Source organism: Nicotiana tabacum, chromosome 22 (assembly GCF_000715075.1).
Source record: "Nicotiana tabacum cultivar K326 chromosome 22, ASM71507v2, whole genome shotgun sequence".
Lineage (NCBI taxonomy): Eukaryota > Viridiplantae > Streptophyta > Magnoliopsida > Solanales > Solanaceae > Nicotiana > Nicotiana tabacum.
Genome location: NC_134101.1, coordinates 146,548,492 through 146,555,015, shown reverse-complemented (window position 1 = coordinate 146,555,015; position 6,524 = coordinate 146,548,492). Strand labels below are relative to the sequence as shown.

Genomic DNA, 6,524 nt, shown 5'->3' with positions numbered 1-6,524 from the left:
ATTTAGCTTGAATGGTCGTTGTTGGATCGAATACAAATCACGTGCTTGTTCAAAGTGAAATTTATTCTGGTGGTTTATTTGCATACATTTATCTTGACTTAGATGTAACACTCTCATTTTTTATCGTGGGATTCTTGACTCTGACATGGAGTTCTTGATCCTTTTTGTGTACGTGAAGTATATGTATTTTGAAAGAACTCATTCAACACTGTTTGAAGTGTTTATGCTTGATATGAGTAATACAACTAACTGAGTTGAGCTGGTAAATAATGTCAGGTCAAATTGACTAATCTTCAAATATGAGTAATCTCCCTAGTGTTTGAGTTTTGAGGTATGAGAACTCAAACACTGGAATCATAATTTGACAGTTCGCGATCTAATAGTCCCCAGAAGGATAGTTAGTTTCGATATTGATGGACTTTGAAATGGTCCAGTTCCAACATAGGGACGGTACCGAAGCTCTTTTTATCAAATATTTTATACTCTAGCTAGGAACTACGGAGGTTCCAAAATATTGTCGAGGATCATGCCATATCTTGACTAGAGCTATTCATACTGACTTTGATGAGTTTTTGATTTGAAGTCTTATTACCGGAGTAATTTTCACTACTTTCTTTATAAATTTCTCGCATCATATATTTTGTTTGTTTGGTCCATATGGTTTTAGCTTTTGGAGCCTTGAATATTCTCAAATATAATTCACCTCCAACAAGGCAGGTAGTACGGGATGAGACGCACTCAGAGTTATCGAGAGCATGCTTATCTTTGGGTAAAGTCCCATTCTAAATAAGAGATGGCTCGATCCCGAGGCTGTTTGATCCGGAAATGATATTTCTCAATAAGTGCCCGGAGTTACTTTCTAAGTCAGTGATATCAGCAGTAGATCTGAGACTAACACATCCGGCTCGATTTTCTTGGGCTGCATAGTTTTCTTGGATTTGATCAATCGTTAAATCAATATTTTTACTCTGAGTCCCCAAGCCAATTTAAGCCCTGTAGCATATGCTTCATACTCGGCTTTGTTGTTAGTAATAAAATAACTTTTATGAATTATCTAACTACTTTCCCTGATAGGCATTAAGCATTGCCCTAACTCGGGAGGTTTAGTACTTGTGGACCTAATTGTGTAGAAGGTCCAGATCCCGAGAATTATCCCAGAAATAACATGTTCGGGTAATATGTTCGAGCTAAAATTAATCATGAAATCTACTAAATTTGTGATTTTATAGTCGTACGTGGCTGATAAACAATATCATATTCACTTAGTTCGACTACTCATTTAGCTATCCTTCCTGACAATTCATGTTTATGCAAAATATTGCGTAATGAAAATATAGTGACTACGGAAATTGAATGACATTGAAAATAAGGCCTTAGATTTAGGGAAACTACAATTAATGCCAACTTATCAAAATGTAGATATGTAGTTTCCGTATCTAAGAGCATTTTATAATAGATAGGAGAATGTGTACCTTTATCTTCTTGAATTAAAATTGCATTTACCGAGACATACGAGATAATTTGGTGTACCAGCAATCATCTTTCTCCTCAGAATTTTGAAAGTAATGACGCGTTGTTGTTAGATAGCACGTTCGAATGATTTGACTTTTCGGACTAAACTGATCTTTCGAAGTTCTGTAATTTTATCTTTTATTATTTGACTCTAGTTTCTTCTTTTGCTTGGCCGGATTATACCCCGGGTCAATATTGAGCATATAAACCTTTTCCTCCGGTAGTACACCTGCTATGTTAGCATGGAGGCAAGCAAATCAATTTTTGTTAGCATGTAAAAGTTTAATCACCTTACCTTTAAAATCGGTGACTAGTCTCGACCAATGTAAACCTTCATATTTGAGAAGTCAATGATAATTTCTAGTTATTCAGCATTTGACCTCGTGGCTTTTGATGCCTTTGGTTCAATGATTGCTTCCAAAAATATTTGTATAATTGTCCAAGGTTATTAATGAACCTTCCTTCCTCGTGTCTATTCCATCCCGCAGCTATCTCTTCTTTTTCAGTTGTTAGATGTGGTATCTTTGTAAGCAATCTTGTGGGTGTTTTGCCCATGTTCTTCCTAATCTTCATTCTTCTCCTGTGAAATTTTACAATTTAACAAGGTAATTCCTTGCATGTTCGGGTAGAGCCAGATCTTTTCCATCCCGTGAAGAAAATCTCGTATCTCTTTGCTCGGACCTATTTTTTAGATTTTTGCATTTAGATTCGAATCACCCAAGAATCATATCCACTTGATCTCCGGACCTGTTTTTGACTTTCAATTGAATGAACGTGTCTTCCTCTATTCGAATCTTTATATTATATCGAATGTAAATTTTACTCCTCAGTTCCGGGAAGGTCCGGCGTTATTCTTCTGACTCCTTCAATCATATCCGGAATCACCTCGTTTTGGTTTTCGAACCTGTTTTTGGACACTTATTACTGTCGATTTGACTTACCGTGTCTTTTTCTGTTTAAATTCCGGTGCTGCAACAGTTATGCATATCATTCTCGCAGTATAGATAGGAATTCCCGGAGGTGTTCTATCCGCTCGTTCTGTTTATGTAAGGTTAGAATTAAATTTTGCAAATTAAAATTACCTGGTATATCTTAACCTCGTGTTCCGAAACTGTTTCGTACAGATCCGTTATAATCAGTTCTGGTACAGATAGTTGCGGTACCAATATATCGATGTACATTCTCTATTTTTCTCTTCTTGTTACTTACATATCATTATCATAGCTATTCTTCCCTTTTTATTTTGCATGGTACGTCATCTCCAACTTGGTTGTCCTCAACTGTGTTGATTGGTAAATTTCGGCCATGATGAAGGTTTAAACTGAAAACAAGCGAATATTAACAAAAATTGTTACTATCTTTGGATGAATAGCAAATTTGCTTGAGTTCCCGATAACGGAACCAAACTGTTTAACCCAAAAAATGGTTTTCAAGGTCAAAACAATAATTTTATATGAAGGGCCACAAGCAACCCATTCAATCCGAAAGATATAAAATTTTGTTAATACAACGTGATAGAGAAGTGAAAAATAAAGTCAATGACAGATAATATAATAAAAATAAAGCAGAGAAGAAAGAATTCTTATTGAATGATCCTTGATAGGATAATGAGCCGAACAAAGCTTGAAGGGCCGAATTATAGCTAACTTGGGAGCAAGATGCTATCAATTACAATGTATAAAATTGTAGAGAAGAAAATTAGATTCCCCTGATGGTGGTAAAAGTATGTCTATTTATAGGGCTAAATCTAAGTAACTAGTCTCCTTGAATTTTGGGTCCATTATGAGCATTTACTCAATCCATCCATTACTTTTGGAAGATTTGTAACAGCTGTGTAAATGCTGAAATTCCGTAACTGATGAGTTAATTCCGTAAATAATGAGTCAATCTCGTGCCTGTTGAGTCAATCTCGTGCCTGTTGAGTCAATCTCGTGCATGTTGAGTCAATCTCGTAATTGATTGCCTTGTTCTGACCGTTACAATCATTTATTGCATTTATTAATAATTGATTTGTAACTAATGGTGTAATGATGGTAAATCCTATATAATCCGGGATTAATTTATTCCTTCCTCATTTTTAATTATGAGATACTCTCTCGCGCCTGATCTGGGCTATTTCATGATGATCAGTTCCGGGACTAACAGGCACGGTATGAGTATGTTCGGTCCCGGGAGTGTTTCACATATCATCTTTACATGTCATTCTTCACTTTTCTTTAAACTTTACTGACACGTGTCGCCATTTAATAGACCCACATGACGAGTCTAATTTTTACTAATACAATATTGATCATGAATCGTTGATCAAGTCTAATACAAATGAAACTTAAAAGCTTTATTTAAAATAAAATAAAAAAAGAGCAATTACACAATGATAAAATTAAGATAACAGTAGTGGTCGTTCAAAGTAGTCAAAGTTGAATGTTTCAATCCCATTCAAGTCGAGATCATCAGTATCAATTTCCCCATTCCATGGATTTTTGAAGTCATTGCTATCAACAGATCTCATGGCACGCCAAATCAAACTGCTACATTTGAAACCCGATCCAAATGCCATTTGCCAAATTCGATCATTTTTCTTGATCCTCCCCTTAGCCTCTGCATATGCAAGTTCATACCAAACTGAACTACTCGAAGTATTCCCAAATCGTCGCAACGTAATTTTTGAAGCTTCCATACTCTCATTACAAAACTTCAACATCTTTTGCAATTGATTTTGAACTGGTAATCCTCCAACATGAGGGAAGAAATGATCAACCGCTGCATTAAATTTTGGTACGTATTTTTTTACATTTCCAACCCCTAGAAATCGTCTTATAAGATTTTTTTAAAAAAATGTATTTTTCCGACAAGGGTAGGATTAAAGGACCTAATAAGGTAAGGTTGGTTTCTATAGCATTTGTTCCTGCGACCAAAAGATCTTTAGTTATGGAAACACCAATTAAACCTTGTTCATCTTCTTCTAGGAAAATTGATTTGTATGAACGATCTAAACTTGCGCCATGAGTATGGACATCGCGAAGGATTTCGTACTTGGAAAATTCTTTATCGGATGGTCGATTAGAGAGGAGAATTGCAGCTCCACCAACACGAAATGTGCAATTTGATATGAATTTGGACTCATCATTTCCCACGTAGATGCAGTCTGTAGTGTTCTCTGTACTCAATATTAAAGCACAGGTGTTTTCATGCACCTGTTTCCCATGTAATATGAAAGTTGAATATCACTTGTTCTAGTATAGTAAACAATCGCGGAAACAAAGCACCTGACACTAGCTAGCAGGCGTTTGAATCAATATTTGGTTAAAAATAAGAAAAAGAAAAAAGAGTACTAATAGTAGTTATTTTTAAGTTTAAAAAATAGCATTTGGAAAATTATTCATTTGTGAGTAGAAAGAAATTATGTTACTTGAAAATACTCATGAAACAATGTATTGCTATAATGTCTCAAAAATTTTAACACCAATCCTCAAATAATACGTTACTATTATTCACTAAATTATCTTTCACAATTTCGATATAAAATATTATCATCAAGCTAGTTAACCTTTCAATGGCTACTTTTGCTACCATAGTTATAATATTTAAATTAAATTAACTTTTTAATATTGTGACTAGTCAAACATATAATATAAAATAAAATAGAGAAATAAAAGCATAATAAAACTTTGGCAGTGCTTAGTTACCTGAAGAAGTTGGTTGGCAAGACGAATGGCCAAAAGTCCAGCAGTGCAACACATTCCAGTAAGATTATATGACAAAATATTGTGGTTCAGCTTGTAACGATTAACTATCATAGACGATAAAGACGGCACAGGATGAAAAACAGAGCAATTCACTATTAGTATGCCAATATCCTTAGGCTCAACAACTTTAGTTTTTTCAAATAAATTGTCCAAAGATCCAAACATGACAAACTCAGACTCTTTTCTTGCTAAATCCATGCATCGATTAGGAGGATCTTTATGCAAAGCCTCTGGCAAATAGGTGGTATCACCTAAACCTACTTTGTCCATTGTCATCTTCATGTAATCCATCATTTCTTCGGAGTAATTTCCAAGAATTTTCACTCTTTCTGCTGTCATTATTTTTGTGCACATTTGTGAAATTGGGGGCTTTGAACATGCAAACTCTATCAAGAAAACTTTTTTAGAACGCATTTGAATGAAACAACGCCGTACTCCCCATATGAAAATAAGCAACGCCCAGAATATTATTGAATTGACAACAGACATCTTGAGAGAAAATAAAATATGTTTTTGCTTTAATTTATTCTTGGAAATACTGACGAAGGAGCGACGTCCCACGATTATATATAGGAAAGTGAGCGTAGATATTGCTTTCAAAGGGTAGAAATTAAAATATCAATCTTTTTTACTGATGCTTCTTCACTTTCTTTATGGGTGAAAATCATTTTGATCCTCCAACATTAAACTATAGATATTCTGCTCCTTAAAACTTAATTGTATTCCCAAAATGACTATTTTATCCTTAATTTTGTCAGCCTTGGTCGATATTTTTTGTTATACATTTTTAATATCATGATATTTTTCTTAATCTATGTTATGAGTTTACCTATAGTAAAAATATTTTTTTATAAAAAAATTTAAAAATTAAAAATGATAATCAATCATATATAATTTATTGAAATTGAATACTGAAAGAAATGGGTAAAATTAAATATTTTGAATAAAAGCCATTGTTAATATCAATGGGAAAATGCATAAGTACCCCCTAACCTATACCCGGATTCTCAACTACATACTTTTTCTTTGCGGGAATTCTATTACCCCTTAAACTTATTTTAAATGAAATTATTTGCACCCTTGACGCTGACATGGCAGAGTGTGTGTATTTCACTCTCCCAAAGAAGAGTGAGAAGCAAAAAAAAAAAATGATTTTCAGATTATTTTTATTCTTTATACCATTTTTTCTTACTTTTTTTCCTTTTCCTTTTCCTTTTCCTTTTTCTTTGTCTTTTTACTTTTACTTTTAAATGAAATTATTTGCAC

At 34.0% G+C, this 6,524-nt stretch overlaps 1 pseudogene; it reads right to left on the bottom strand.

Moving 5' to 3' along the window:
* Positions 1-3,737: 3,737 nt before the first annotated feature.
* On the bottom strand, positions 3,738-5,807 carry LOC107813238 (3-ketoacyl-CoA synthase 11-like; annotated as a pseudogene).
* Positions 5,808-6,524: the final 717 nt, after the last annotated feature.